The sequence below is a fragment of the Leopardus geoffroyi genome, chromosome D4 (genome assembly GCF_018350155.1).
Source record: "Leopardus geoffroyi isolate Oge1 chromosome D4, O.geoffroyi_Oge1_pat1.0, whole genome shotgun sequence".
NCBI classification, from domain to species: domain Eukaryota; kingdom Metazoa; phylum Chordata; class Mammalia; order Carnivora; family Felidae; genus Leopardus; species Leopardus geoffroyi.
In genome coordinates this window covers 85,256,313-85,271,983 of record NC_059342.1, presented here as the reverse complement: position 1 = coordinate 85,271,983, position 15,671 = coordinate 85,256,313, and the positions used below count along the sequence as shown (strand labels likewise).

General features: G+C 36.8%; 1 protein-coding gene across 1 annotated transcript in view; it reads right to left on the bottom strand.

Annotated features, from left to right (window-relative positions):
• MVB12B (multivesicular body subunit 12B) overlaps positions 1-15,671 on the bottom strand; it is a 194,042-nt gene that overhangs the window by 152,086 nt on the left and 26,285 nt on the right. The gene's annotated exons all lie outside the window — the stretch shown is intronic.

The window sequence follows — 15,671 nt, the reverse complement described above, 5'->3', positions numbered from 1 at the left end:
ATTCAACAGGTCTTAGCAAAGGAGAGTAGAGATGCTGTTAATGGATATCTGCTTAGTCAGCAGGCCAATGCTTTCTTAAACTCTTCCCCCTCACAACACAGTGGAATTTGCAATCATATCATTTCCTACTGCATAAACCTTACAAACTTGTCATCTGCTTACATGGTCCAAAGGGTCATGGGGGCAGCCAAGGAATAGAAAGGGAAATCAAAAGCAATAAAATAATTCAATGAGGTTGTTGGATACAAGATAAATGTATTTACAATTTTTTTTTCTTGGGGCTCCTGGGTGGCTCAGTTGGTTGGGTGTCCGACTTTGGCTCAGGTCATGATCTCACGGCTCATGGGTTTGAGCCCCACATCGGGCTCTGTGCGGACAGTTCAGAGCCTGGAGCCTACTTCTGCCTCTGTGTCTCCCTCTCTCTCTGCTCCTCCCCTGCTCACACTCTGTGTCTCTCTCTCAAAAATAAATAAACATTTAAAAATTTTTATTTTTTATGAGAGAGAGAAAGAGCACACGCACACATGAGCAGGGGCGGGGTAAAGAGAGAGGGAGACAGAATCCGAAGCAGACTCCAGGGTCTGAGCTGTCAGCACAGAGCCCAACAGGAGCTCGAACTCACAAAACTGTGAGATCATGACCTGAGCCGAAGTCGGGCACTTAACCAACTGAGCCATTCAGGCATCTCATGATAAATGTATTTTAAAAGTTAGTTTTCCTTTATACAAACTATGCAAGCCAAAACTAATAATCGTTTGAAGAAAACAATGGGAAAAAATAGTACCATGCACAATAGCAATATCAATTATCAATTAAATTAGCTCTGTAAAACAAAAGGAGAAGCTTCCCCCTCTGTTTTGAAAGCTCTAAGATAGTTTGAAGATGTGGGAATTACCCGTTCCTTGACAATTTTAGGGAATGCTACCTTAAAACAATTTGGGTCTGATGCTTTTGTTAGAAATAACTATCTAATGACTTTTCCAATTTCTTCCTTCAATGCACGTTTGCGATAGGATTTCTTCTCCCTAAATAGCAGTGGAAATGATCTAACTCATCAAGATTTTTAATTTTAGTCGCATAAGACTGCATATAATAGTTACGCATCATATCCTCTTACAATTTTCAAATCTCTTTATACTCTTACTTTCCTTCTCTCAACCAAAATTCTGCTTATCTTCATTTTATTTCCATTTACTGCCATATTTGCTACAAGTTTATCTATTCTGCTTTTTACAAAGAATCAATTCTCAATTAACAATTCTTTCTTCCTTTACTTCTAATTTCTGATCTCATTTTTGTTATTTCCTTCTAGGATTTGTCTACCTACTTGAACTTTGGGACAATATCAAGTAGACAAATATACATGTAATTAGAGCCCCCACAAAAGGGAGAGGTGAAGAAGAACTATTTTAACAATTATCAAAAACTTTCCAACTGCAACAACAGCAGAATATATACTTTCTCAGGTATACATACAACATTTACTAAGACAGATCATCTAGGCCTGAACCACAGCCCACAGGCTAAATCTAGCCAGTAGCCTGTTTGTGTACAGTCTATGAATTACAAATGGTTCTATATTTTTTAAGGGTTAAAAAAAAATCAATATACATATTTGGTCCACAAAGCTTAAAATATTTACTATCTGGACTTTTACAGAAAAAGTTTGCTGACTCTTGCACCAGGCCAAAAAACTAAATTTATTCTCTGATGGCCTAGAATGAAGTAAGTTATCACTAACAGAAATATATCTAGAAAATTCACAATACATGGGAGTGAGACAACACACATCTAAATAGCTTATGGTTCAAAGAAGAAACCAAAAGGTGAATTAGACAGTACTGTGAATGGAATTAAAATTAAACACAACATATCAACATTTGAGGGATGCAGCTAGTGCAAGGTGTAGAGGGAAATTCATAGTACTAAAAATGCTCATACTAATAATGATGAAACGTCTTAAATCAATGACTATAACTTTCACCTTAAGAAACTAGAACATTAAATCTAAAGTAAGCAGAAGAAAGAAAATAATAAAGAGAAAACAATAACATAGAAAAGAAAAAATAATAGAGAAAATCAATAAAACCAGAAGCTGGTTCTTTCAAGATGGATGAAATTGATAAAACTCTAGGTAGCCTGAGCAAGAAAAGAGAGAGATGACACCAACTGCCATTATAGGAAATGAAAGAGAAGACATCCTATGGATCTTGAAGATATTAAAAAGACGATAAGGAAATATTATGAACAAGTTTATGCCCAAGCACTGGAAACCTTCAGTCAATCGGAAAAATTCCCTCATACAAATTACCAAAGCTCATTCAAGAAGAGATAAACAGCATTATATCTACTTAAAAACTTGAGTTTATAAAACCTTCCCATGACCAAGTCCAGATAGCTTCACTGGTAAATCCCATAAACATTTGAAGAAGAAATAATACCAATTCTAGGGGTGCCTGGGTGGCTCAGTCAATTAAGCATCCAACTTCAGCTCAGGTCATGATCTCATGGTTCATGAGTTCAAGCCCCACGTCGGGCTCTGTGCTGACAGCTCAGAGCCTAGAGCCTGCTTCAGATTCTGTGTCTTCTCTCTCTCTCTCTCTCTCTCTCTCTCTCTCTCTCTCTCTGCTTTTCCCCCCACTCATGCTCGCTCTCTCTCCCTCTCTCTCTCTCAAATAAACATTAAGAGAAAAAATTTTTTAAAGAAATAATACCAATTCTACATCAAATATTCCAGAAGATATATGAGGAACTTATATGAGAAAGACATATTTCCCAACTTATTATATGAGACCAGCATTACCCTAATATCAAAATCAGACAGAGATACGATAAGAAAAGAAAACTGCAGGCCAACAAATATTTCTCATGCATATGTACATAAACTGTTCTAACAAAATTTAGGAAATTGAATCTAACAATATGTTAAAAGGACAACATATTATGTCCATGTGATGTTGATCCCCAAAAAAGCAAGTTTGGTTTAACATCCCAAAAGCAACCAGTATATTTCATCATATTAAAAGATTAAAAAGCAAACACTACATGATCATCTCAATATAGATAAAGCATTTGACAAAATTCAATATCCACGTATGATAAAAGCTTTCTGGAAGGGTACTTCCTAAGCCTATGAAACAGTACCTACAAAAAGTCTACGGCTAACACTATATTTAAGTGAGACACTGTATGCTGTTCCCCCTGAGACATGGAACGAGGCAAGTGAGTCTGCCTTCACCAGGTTAACTTAGGTGTACTGAGTACTAGCCAAGTGTACTGGAAGTTCTAGCCAGTGTGGTAAGGTAGAGATAAACAAACAAATAACAGGGCATACAGACTGGACAGGAGGAAGGAAAATTGTTTTTACTCACAGACAACATGACTGTCTATGTAGAAAAGTTGTAAGGAATATTCAAAGAAGCTATAAAGACTAATCAAAGTTGCAGAATATCTGATGGATATACAAAAAGCAATTGTATTTCTATAAATTAAAATGGAATTAGGGGCGCCTGGGTGGCTCAGTCAGTTAAGCATCTGACTTCAGGTCAGGTCACGGTCTCAGGTTTGTGAGTTTGAGCCCCCCATCAGGCTCTGCTGACAGCTCAGAGCTTGGAGCCTTCTTTGGATTCTATGTCCCTCTCTCTCTCTGCCACTCCCCAACTCATGCTCTGTCTCTCTCTCCTTCAAAAGAAAATAAACATTAAAAAAATGAAAAAAGAAAAACTAAAATGGAATTAAAATGAAAATAAATGACATTGACAATAGCATCAAAAGTATGAAATTCTTTTTTTCAAAAATTTTTAATGTTTTTTTTTTTTTTTTTTGAGAGAGAGACAGTGCATGAATGCAGGAGGGGCAGAGAGAGGGAGACACAGAACCTGAAGCAGGCTCAAGGCTCTGAGCCATCAGCACAGAGCCCGACCCCAGGGTTGAACTCAGGGAATGGTGACATCATGATCTGAGCAGAAGTCAGACGCTTAACTGACTGAACCACTCAGGTACCCCAAAAAGTATGAAATTCTTAAGGATAAATGTGGCAAAAGATCTGCATGAGTTGTACACTGAAAACCAAAAAGGATCTACCAGAGAAACGAAGGAGGACTTAAATAAAGAGATGAACCATGTTAATAAATCTGAAGGTTCAATATTGTTAAGATGATGATTCTATGCAAATGGGTCCATACATTGAGTACAACCCCAATCACAAGTCCTAGCAGGCCTTTTCTTTAGAAACTGACATGCTGATTCTAAAATTTATATTAAAATTCAAAGGACATTTTTGATATCCCAGAATAACCAAAATAGCTAGAAAAGAATAAAGTTTGAGGATTGCCTGATTTTAAGAATTATCATAAAACTACAGTAATCTAAGGGTGCAGTTTTAGCATGTAGACAGATATATGCATCATGGAATAGAATATGGAGCCCAGCAATATACCTATAAATACATGATCATTTGATATTTCACAAAGGTGCCAAAGCAATTCAGTGAAGAAAGGATAATCTTCACTTCAGCTATTTGTAAAGATGACCCTTGATCCCTGTATCTTATCATATATAAAAATTAACTTCAAGTAAGTTTGGCCTAAATGTAACAGCTAAAAATTTAAAACTTCTCAAAGGGATTATGGACAAAAATCTTGACCTTTGGCTTGGCAAGGATTTCTTAAGTGTTACACAAAAAGCATTAACTATATAAAAAAAGAAATTAATAACCTTGACTTCATCAAACATTAGCTTTTCAAATACACTGAAAGGAAAGCTACAAACTGGGAGAAAATATTTTTAAAACATATAACCAACAAAGGACTTGTATTTAAAATATACAAAGAACTCTTCAAACTGAGATAACAAGCCCAATAAAAAATGGGCAAAAAATTGGAACGGACACTTCACCAACATAGACACATACTAATGGCAAAAAAGCACAAGGTAAGGTACTCAAAGCCATTCGTTACCAGAGAAATGCAAGCTAAAACCATAATTAACGGCCATTACACACCCAGTAGAATGGCTACAATTCAAAAAAGCGAGCAAATCAAATGTTGACAAGGATATGGAACACTGGCAATTTCTTAAAATGTTAAATGTACATTACCATTCAATCCAGCATCCAGTCCTACATTTTTTACTCAAGAGAAATGAAGGCATACGTCCCCACAAAGATTTGTATCTGAATGTTCATAGTAGCTTTATTTTTCACTAGCCCAAACTGGAAATAACCCAAATAGTCACCAACAAATAAACTGTCATAGAAGTATTCAACAAAGTACTTACTACTCGTTTAACAATCACACAAAAACTACTCATACAGTCGACAGGGTGAATGAATCTTGAAAGAATTATTCTGAGAGAAGAAAGTCAGACAAAGAATTCTGAGAAAAAAAGACCAGACCAAAGGAAAAAAAAAAAGAATTTATAAAAAGTTCCAAAAAATGCTACCTAGCCTACAGTGACAGAAAGTAGACCAGTGGCTTTCTAGGGATGGGGCTGGGATAGTGAGGGATGTGTTACTGAAGGGCCTCTGGGGGTGATGGACACACTCATGATCTTGACTGTGACCGTTTCATAGGTGTAAACATACACATGTCAAGACTCGTCAAACTGAATACTTTAAATTTATGCAGTATTTTGTAGGTCAAGTATGCCTCACTAAAGCTATACAAAAAAAGAACCTATGCACAACAAACAGAAAAGCACATACAGAAATGACAAGACACAGGAGGAACGCTATAAAACTTTACTGGACATAAGACAAGACCTCAATAAAGAGAATGCACACCATATTCCTAGACGGGAAAACTCAGTATTGTAAATATGCGGATTCCCCTCAAATCGACATGCTAACTCAGTGCAACTGTACTGAGAATCAAAACATAATATTTTGTGGAACGTGACAAGCTGATTCTCAAGTTCTTTTAGAAAAGATAAGGCGCGGGGCGCCCGGGTAGCTCAGTCGATTAAGTGTCCAGCTTTAGATCAGGTCACGATCTCACCTTTTGCAGGTTTGAGGCCTGCGTCAGGCTCTGTGCTGACAGTGCGGAGCCTGGAGCCTGTTTCGAGTTCTGTGTCTCCCTCTCTCTCTGACCCTCCCCTACTCACGCACTCTCTGTCTCTGTCTCTGCTTCTCTGTCTCTGTCTCTCTCTCCCCCCCTCCTCTCAAAAATAAATAAACATTAAAACTTTTTTTAAAAAAGATAAGATGCTGTAAATACCCACAATTTTTTTGAAAAAAAGAACATGAAGGAAGGAAATGGCTCTATCAGATATCAAAATGTGCTATGGAAATCTTGAAAACATCATGCTGAGTGAAAGAAGCCAAATAAAAAAGGTTGTATAGTATAGGATTCTATTTATACAAAATATCCAGAACAGGTAAATCCATGGAAACAGAACCCAGACTGGTGATTGCTGGGGGCTGGGGGCTGGGAGAGGCGAGAAAGGCCTGCAACTTCTTGATGACTGCTGGGTTTCCTTTTCAGATGATGAAATAAATGTTCTGGAACTAGAGAGAGGTGATGGTTGCACAACTGTGCGAATATACTAAATGCTGCTTAATCGTTCACTCTAAACTGGTTGATTTTATGTTATGGGAACTTCACCTTAATTTTCAGAAAATCAAAGAATTACTAACTTCAAAAAACCCCACATGCTCTAAAGTTTCGAAAACAGAAACAGTGTGTTGTTGTAGAAGAATAGGTTAAATGGATAAATGGTAAGGAACAGAACCTAGAAATAGCCTGGAAAATTCCTGCCTTTGGGGCTCAAGCAAATGCCACCTGGCAACAAGATTTCTCCCTGTGGTCACCAGACTGCTTTCTAAATCCGTTGAGGCCTGCGGGCCTTAAGTGAACAGCAAGATGCTGCAACACTGTCATGATGCCATAGTTCTAGATTTACTCCCAAAAGCTAAGGATGAATTTTAAGGGCATGATTTGCTGTTAGTGGTATAGTCTTACCTAACTGGAGAGTTTTTAAACCCCCCAGCCTGGGCCTGCTGTATAGAGCTGCTGTCGTATCTACTGGCAACACACAGGAGCCTCACATCCCAACCCTGAAGGCAAGGCCTACCCAGGATTCTCTGCAGACCCCTAGGATCAGGTCTTCCCCTCCTCCCCTCCCCCATCCCTCTAATCCCAGGGGGCTGGCTAGGGGTCAGGGGGGTCGGAAGGCGACAGCAACACAGCTTATTTTTGTTTGCCTCATGCCTTCCACTCTGCATAAGGGCCCTGTCCCTAAGGGAAAAGAAGCTGCTGAATTCCATCTTTGGGACCAGAAATGAGCTTTCAACCAGTCTAAAGCTCCAACCTGTAAATATGCAGGGGTCTGGTTTATGACAACAGCAGTACATCAAACCAACAGGTAGAAGACAGTGCTCAGAAAGCGTTAAGATAAAAAATGTTAAGACTCTACGTTATACTATAACCCAAAACAAAAATCTGGATGTTTAAAAAGCCCAATCAACAAAACAACATGAAGTATTAGCTAAAAATACAGGATAATATTTCTACAATCCTGGGGTAGATAGGCATTTTTGCGTCTCTTTAATTTTTTTAAATTTTTCTTTTGAAGTAATTTAAGATTTAGAGATGTCACAAAAATAATACAAATAATTCCTGTATACCCTTCACCTAGATTCCCTAAAATGTTAACATTTTACGACATTTGTTTTTTCTCTTCCTCTCTCTCTCTCTATATGTGCGATATATATATATATTTACATATTTATTCATATGCCGTGTCCTTCACAGTGTATCATATCAAGAGGCACATGATATCTATTTGTGTCACTACTGGTAATGTTAACTTGGATCACCTATTTACGCTGGTATCTGTTTGGTTTCCCCACTTTTGTTCTTTTGTAATTAATAAATATTTTGTGAGCAATACTTTGAGACTATTTAAATGTACTGTTTCTCAGACATTTTTCATTTACTAGTTTTATGATCCAGACAAATCTTTTAAAGCATTAAGACAAAAAAAAAAAAAAAAAAAAAAAAAACCTGACAGATGTTGACTACATAAAAACCAAAAGCTGATAACATGAACAAACAATAAAACTTGATACTGTGAACACACTTGAAAGACAATGATAGTCTGAGAGAAAAATACTTGTAACACATGCAATAGGCAAAGAATTGGTAAATAGAATATATGAGGGAATCCCACAAATCAATAAGAAGCTAACCAAATGAGTCAATGTCTATAAAACAGGAAATTAACAGAAAAAATACAAATGGCCAATCGACAGGAAAAGATACTCAACCTAAATACAAACAATACTACAAATCCACACAGTGAGCTCCTAATTTGGGAAAATAAAAGTAAGAAGACTGACGATAAAGATAAAGACTGCTAATAAAGAGTGATCGAAAAGATGAGGACAAATAGAAACTTCCGTATGTCATTTACTGGAATATATATAAATTGGTAAAGCATTTTTGAAAAGCTATTGGAAAGAACTCCTAAAATTTAAAGTGTACCTATCCTTTGATCCATTAGCACACACCCAGACATGTATTACTTATCACAGCATTGTCTTTCAAAGACTGACTGACTGACTGACTGACTAAATAAATACATAAATAAATTTTCACCCACAGGACAGTGGTTAACAAGTTACTACACAGTGGGAAAACAGTAATTAAAAGGAATGAGGTTGACATACAGGTCATGACATAGAAAGATTTCCTACAAACATAGCTAAGAAAAGAGAAAAGTCAAAGAATATTATGTATAGCATATGTATATTAATAATAATATAGTAACAGCTACATAGCTTAAGACAAGTTACTATTTTCATCACTTTTACAAACATTAGCCCACTTAATCCCCACACAATTCTATGAGGAAAGCTGTTATTAATCCCCACTTTAGAGTCAAGGAAACTGAGGCACTAAGAGGCACAGTACCTTGACCAAGATCACACAGCTAATAAATGGCAGAGCCAAGATTTGAACCCAGGTAGGAGGGTTCCAGAGTCTATGCTTTTACCACTAAACTATACACCTTCCCTCTTTATATATAAGTACAGCTGACCCTTGAACAATGTGGGGGTTAGGGGCACCAACACCCCCTGTGTGCAGCAGAAAATCCATGTATAACTTACGACCCTCCCAAAAACTATCAATAGTCTACTATTGACTGGAAGCCTTACTGATAACATAAACAGATGATTAACATATATTTTGTATGTTATATGTATCTTATACCGTATTCTTATAATAAAGTAAGCTAGAGAAAGAAACTGCTATTAAGAAAATCATAAGGAAGAGAAAACACATTTATGGCACTTCACTGTACTTGTTGAAAAAAATCCACACGAGTGGGCCTGCACTTTTCAAGCCCATGGTGTTCAAAGATCAACTGTATTTCTAAAAATATTTTTTAAAGTTTATTTATTTTGAGAGAGAGAGAGAGAGAACACACAGGAGGGGCAGAGAGAGAGGGAGAGAGAGAGAATCTCAAGCAGTCTCCACACTGTAACAGTGTGGAGCCTGATGTAGGGCTTGAACTCACAAACTGTGAGATCATGACCTGAGCTGAAACCAAGAGTTGATCGCTTAACTGACTGAGCTACTCAGGTGCCCAGGATCAACTGTATATTCAAATTCACAGAAAAGGGATTTGAAGGATAGAGACCAAACTATTAATAGTTACCTGCTATTAAAACAAAGCAAGACTTTACAAATAACTACTTAATAAATACAACTGGTTGCTAGAACCCCTGGGTGTCTACCCACTTCAAGAATCAGAACAGATGCTGCCTTCCACTGTCACCTCCCCTACTTGGAGACATTTCATGGACTCTTCCTCCCCTCCAGTAATCCTCAATCTTTCAATAACATAGCTCATCACCCACAATTCTCAACTTCAACCACATGTTCTCCTCCAAATATGCACCATCCCTCATGCAAACAGTCTCTTAATACTTTAATGTGGGCCACAAAAATTAGAAAGGTGGCCCTGAACCATTTCGAGTCTTGTCGACATTAAGGAGTAACTGGCAAGTATTTTGCAAGCTCCCAGTAGCATATTTCTTGCCTATAAACATAATAAGGCTGAAACATAAATGTTTTAGAAAGATTTCTGACAGGCGTAGAAACAAACAGATTCTCTGGTTAACCCTGAATTAACATAAAATTAAAGCAAGCCAGGACTTCCACTTCCAGGAAAATGGGATGCATATGCTTTTCCCTATTCTTCCCACTAAGTACAACTAAAAACCCTGGACATTATACAAAACAAACATAAGTAAACCCTGGAAGGTGACAGAAGAAGGCAGATGGCTAGGGACCTCAGGACCCAAAGAACAACATGATGGTGAGTTCTGTGGGTTTCTTTTTGCCCTACATATCCCAGTCTTAAAGAAGCCAGCAACCCAGAAAGAGCAACAGACACAGACCAAAAAAGCCCCAACAAAAGTCTGCTTTCTCCAGCCAAAGGGGCATCCTAGCAAGACAGAAACTTTTAGACATTAACAGATCTACTCCAGACACGATATAAAATACTGTGCCCACTCCCACTCATGCCAGCAATGTCAGAGTAGAGAATCTAGACTCCCACCCTCACCAGGCTGTCATGGTGCATCCTAACGTCTCTGCCAAGATGGTGTCAGGGAAGGCCAAATAGGGAGCCAGGACTTTCATCCCCACCAGATGGTAATGTGGTACCCCTCCCCACATCTCTCCCTCTCCCCTAGGGGGTGATGTTGAAGAGGTCTAACAGACAGGCAGGACCTCTCTGTTAGATATCACCATGATATCTAACAAGGACACCTTCCCAACCATGTGATGTCACTAGAAGCCACAGGGTAGTTGTAATGAGGCACTCCTATCAGGGAGGTATAAGTGGGGGGTAAGTAGGGAGTTAGAACTCCTACCTCTGTCCAGCAATAACAAGGAGCCCTACCTCTCGGGTGTCAACAGAGGCCAAGTGGGGAAACTGGAATTCTATTTCCTTCTGGCAGTAAAGAGGTAGTTTCCTCCCGTTTTCCTACCAGAATTGTGTCAAAAGAAGCCAGCTAAAACAGAAGGTTTAAATGAGATCCAGCATCTCACAACATAATACCCAAAATTTCCAAGTTTTAATCAAAACTCACTCATCAAAAACATCACAAAGAAACAGAGATCTCAAACTGAATAAAAATAATTAATAGACACCCAAATCAGGATGACAGACATGTTAGAATTATCTGAAAAAAACAATTTAAAGCAGCCATCATGAAAATGCTTCACTGAGCAACTATGCACATGCTTAAAGCAAATGAAAAAAAAAAATAGAAAGTCTTAGCAAAGAAACAGCAAGTCTCAGAAAGAAATAGGAAATACAAAAAACTGAATTGAAATTTTAGAACTGAAAAATACAGTAACTGAAATAAAGTTAATGGGTGGGCTCAGTATCAGCATGGAAGAGAGAAGAAAGAATCAGTGAACTGGGAGACAGACCAGAAATTACCCAACAGAGAGAAAACAGACTGCACAAATCATAAACAGAGCTTCAGGGACCTGTGGCACTATAACAAAAAGATCTAACATTTCTGCCATCAGAGTTCCATGACAAGAGAAGAAGGGTAAGTTTGAAAAAGTATCTGAAGAAATAATGGCGAAAAACTCTAAATTTAGCAACAGACATAAAGCTACAGAGTCAAAAAAGGTAAGCAAAGTCCAAATATATCCAAAAAAATGCCCACCAAGAAACATCACAGTCAAACTTCTGAAAAATTAGGGAAAAAAACATTTTTTTTGAAGAAGTGAGAAAGAGACAATTCTTTACCTATTAAGGGAAGAGCAATTTGAATGACAGCAGATTTCTCATTAGAAATCACAGTAGCCAGAAGGAAATGGCACATCATTTTTCAAGTGCTAAAAGAACTGTCAACCCAGAATCCTATATCCAGTGAAATATCCTTTAGGAATGAACAGGAAATAGAGACATTCTCAGATTTAAAAAAACTAAGAGAATTTGTCATAAGCAGAAATACTATAAAATAATGGCTAAAGGAAGTCCTCTAAACAGAAATGATAAAAGCGGAAACTCTGAAACATCAGGAAGGAAGAAAAAAAATATGGTAAGCAAAAATGCAGGTAAATAGACTTTCCTTCTCTTGAATTTCTAGTTATGTTTGATGGTGGAAGCAAAAATCACAACACTGACAAGGTTCTAAATATATGTAGAGAAAATATTTAAGATAATTATATTATAAATGAGGGAAAGTCAAGGGACATAAAAGAGAGTAAGGGTTATACACTTCACCTGAAGTAAGTAAAATGAGGTTACCAGTAGATTGTTATAAGACACACACACACACACACACACACACACACACACATACACACACACACACACACACACACACACACACACACACTGTAATACCTAGAGAAGCCACTAAAAAATCTATTAAAGGGACACTCAAAAACAATTAGATAAGCAAAAATGAAATTCTAACAGATGTTCAAGTGACCCATGGGAAGATGGGAGAAAGAACACAGAAACAAACAAACAAAAACAGAAAATCAAAAATAAAATGTCAGGTTTAGCCCCAAAATATCAATAATTACATTAAATATAAGTGGTCTAAATACACCAATTAAAAGACAGAGATTGGCAGAGTAGATTTAAAATCATGATCTAGGGGCGCCTGGGTGGCGCAGTCGGTTAAGCGTCCGACTTCAGCCAGGTCACGATCTCGCGGTCCGTGAGTTCGAGCCCCGCGTCGGGCTCTGGGCTGATGGCTTGGAGCCTGTTTCCGATTCTGTGTCTCCCTCTCTCTCTGCCCCTCCCCCGTTCATGCTCTGTCTCTCTCTGTCCCAAAAATAAATAAACGTTGAAAAAAAAAAATTTTTAAATAAAAAAAAAATAAATAAATAAAATAAAATCATGATCTAACTATATGCAGCCTACAAAAGGCTTATTTCAAATATAATGCTACAGGTAGGCTCAAGTAAAAGTATAGAAAAAGTTACTAAATATTAATTAAAAGGAAGCAGGAATAACTATATTAATACCAGATAAAATAAGACTTCAGAGCTAAGAAAATTATGAGACAGAAAGGGACATTATATAATAATGGGTCAGTACACCAAAAAGACAGCAATCCTAAATGTGTATGTACCAGAAAACAGTGCTGTAAAATACATATGAAGCTAAAACTATAGAACTGAAAGGAAAAACAGAAAATTTCAAAATTGTAGTTGGAGACTTCAATATCCTGATCTCAAAAACTGATAGAATAACTAGACAGAAAATCAGCAAGGATACAGAAGAGCACAACAACACTATCAACCAAGAGGATCTAATCCTCTTTTAAAGAAAATTCCTCTCAGTAACAAATACACAGTCTTTCAAGTGACCATAGACTGTATGCCAAAATAGACCATTTCATGGGCTATGAAACAAACCTCAACAAATTTAAAATAACTGAAATCACACAGAGTGCGTTCTCCAACCACAATCAAATCAAACTAGAAATCAATAACAGAAAAATTCCAGGAAAATCATTAAATGCTGGTAAACTAAATAACACAATTCTAAATAATCCATGGGTAAAAGAATTTAAAGGTAAATTTAAAAATACATTGAACAGAATGAAAACTTTTTAAAAATGTATGAAAATTTGTGGGACGTAGCTAAAGCATTATTGACAGGGAAATTCATAGAACTAAATGCATACATGAGAAATGAGGAAAAGTCTCAAATCAATAATCCAAGCTCCTTCCTCCAGAATCTAGAAAAAGAGCAAAATAAACCGACAGTCAGCAAAGGAAGGAAATAATGAAGATAAAAGCAGAAATCAATAAAATTGAGAAGGCAAATACAGAGAAAAACCAATGAAATGAAGAGCTGGGGTTTTTTTAAAAGGTTAATAAAATTGGCAAACTTTTACGCAGACTGACAAAGAGAAAAAGAAGGAAGACACAAATTACCAATATCATAAATGGAGAGTATTATTACAGACTCTGCAGACATTAAAAGGATAATAATGGAATGCTATGAACAATTCTACATTCATAAATTGGATAACTTAGATGAAAAGGATCAATTCCTCAAAAAACATAAACTACCATAACTTACCCAATATGAAATAAATTATTTGAATAACCCTATAACTAGTAAGGATACTGAAGTCATCATTTTAGAATATACAAAAAGTAAATGTCCAGGTCCAGACTATCTCATTAGAGATTAGAGAATTCTACCTAACATTAAAATCCAACATTTTATTAACACCAATTCTACACAATCCCCTCCAGAAAACAGAAAAGGAGGAAACACTTTCCAATTCCTTTTATGAATCTAGTATTGCCAAACCAGATAGAAATGGTACCAAAAGAAAATTAATATCAAGATATCAGATCAATATCTCTCATGAATACTGATATATATTAGCAAAAAATGTCTTAGCAAAAAGAATTCAACAATAAGTAAAAAGAATTATACACCACAACTAAGTGGAATCTATTCAAGGTTTGCAAGGCTGGTTCATTATTCAAACATCCATCAATGTAATACACCCATTAACAGGCTAAACAAAAAAAAAACACATGATCTTATCAATCAATGCAGAGAAGGCATCTGACAATATTTAACACCCATTCACGATAAAAATACTCAGAAAAACAGGAATAGAAGGGAACTTCTTCAACTTGATAAAGAGCATCTATAAAAAAAACCTACAGCAGGGAGCCTGGGTGGCTCAGTTGGTTAAGTGTCCGACTCTTAGTTTTGGCTCAGGTCATGATCTCATGGTTTCGTGAGTTCAAGCCCCACATGGGGCTGTGTGATGACAGCACAAAGCCTGTTTGGGATTTTTTCTCTCTCCCTCTCTCTTTCTGCCCTCCCCCATTCGTACTGTCTCTGTCACTCTTAAACTAAATAAACAGACAAAAAATTAAAAAAAAAACCCTTACAGATAATATTATACTTAATGGTGAAAGACTGAATGCTTTCTCCCTGTGATCAGGAATAAGGCAAGGATGTCCTACTGCCACCACTTCTATGCAACACAGTGCTAGAAGTTCCAGCCATTGCAATACGGCAAGAAAAAGAAATAAAAGACATATAGGTTAAAAAGGAAGAAAAACTGATGTGATGGTCTACACTGAAAATCCCAAGGAATATACACTAATAAGTAAGTTCAGCAAGGTCTCAAAAGTTCAGCAAAGATAAACATACAACAGTGAGTTCAGCAGAGATAACCATACAAAAACCAATTCTATTTCTATATAATAGCAATGAGGGCACAGACATCAAAATTAAAAATAGAGAGCACCTGGGTGGCTCAGTAAGTTAAGTGTCCAACTCTTGATTTTGGCCCAGGTCATGATCTCATGGTTTGTGAGTCTGAGCTCCACATCAGGCTCTACACTGACAGTGGGAAGCCTCCTTGGGATTTTCCCTCTTGCTCTCTCTCTCTCTCTCAAATAAATAAACTTGAAAATAAACAAATAAATAAATAAAAATACAACTCCATTTACAATTGCTCAAAATTAAAAATGAAGTACTTAAGTTTAATTATATCAAACGTATATAGCTTATCTGCTGAAACCTAAAAAATGCTGGTGAAAGTAATCAAAATACTAAATAAATGGAGACAATATTATGCTCACAAATTGGGAAATTCAACATAGTAAAGATGTGAATCTCCTCAAATTGATATAGATTTAATA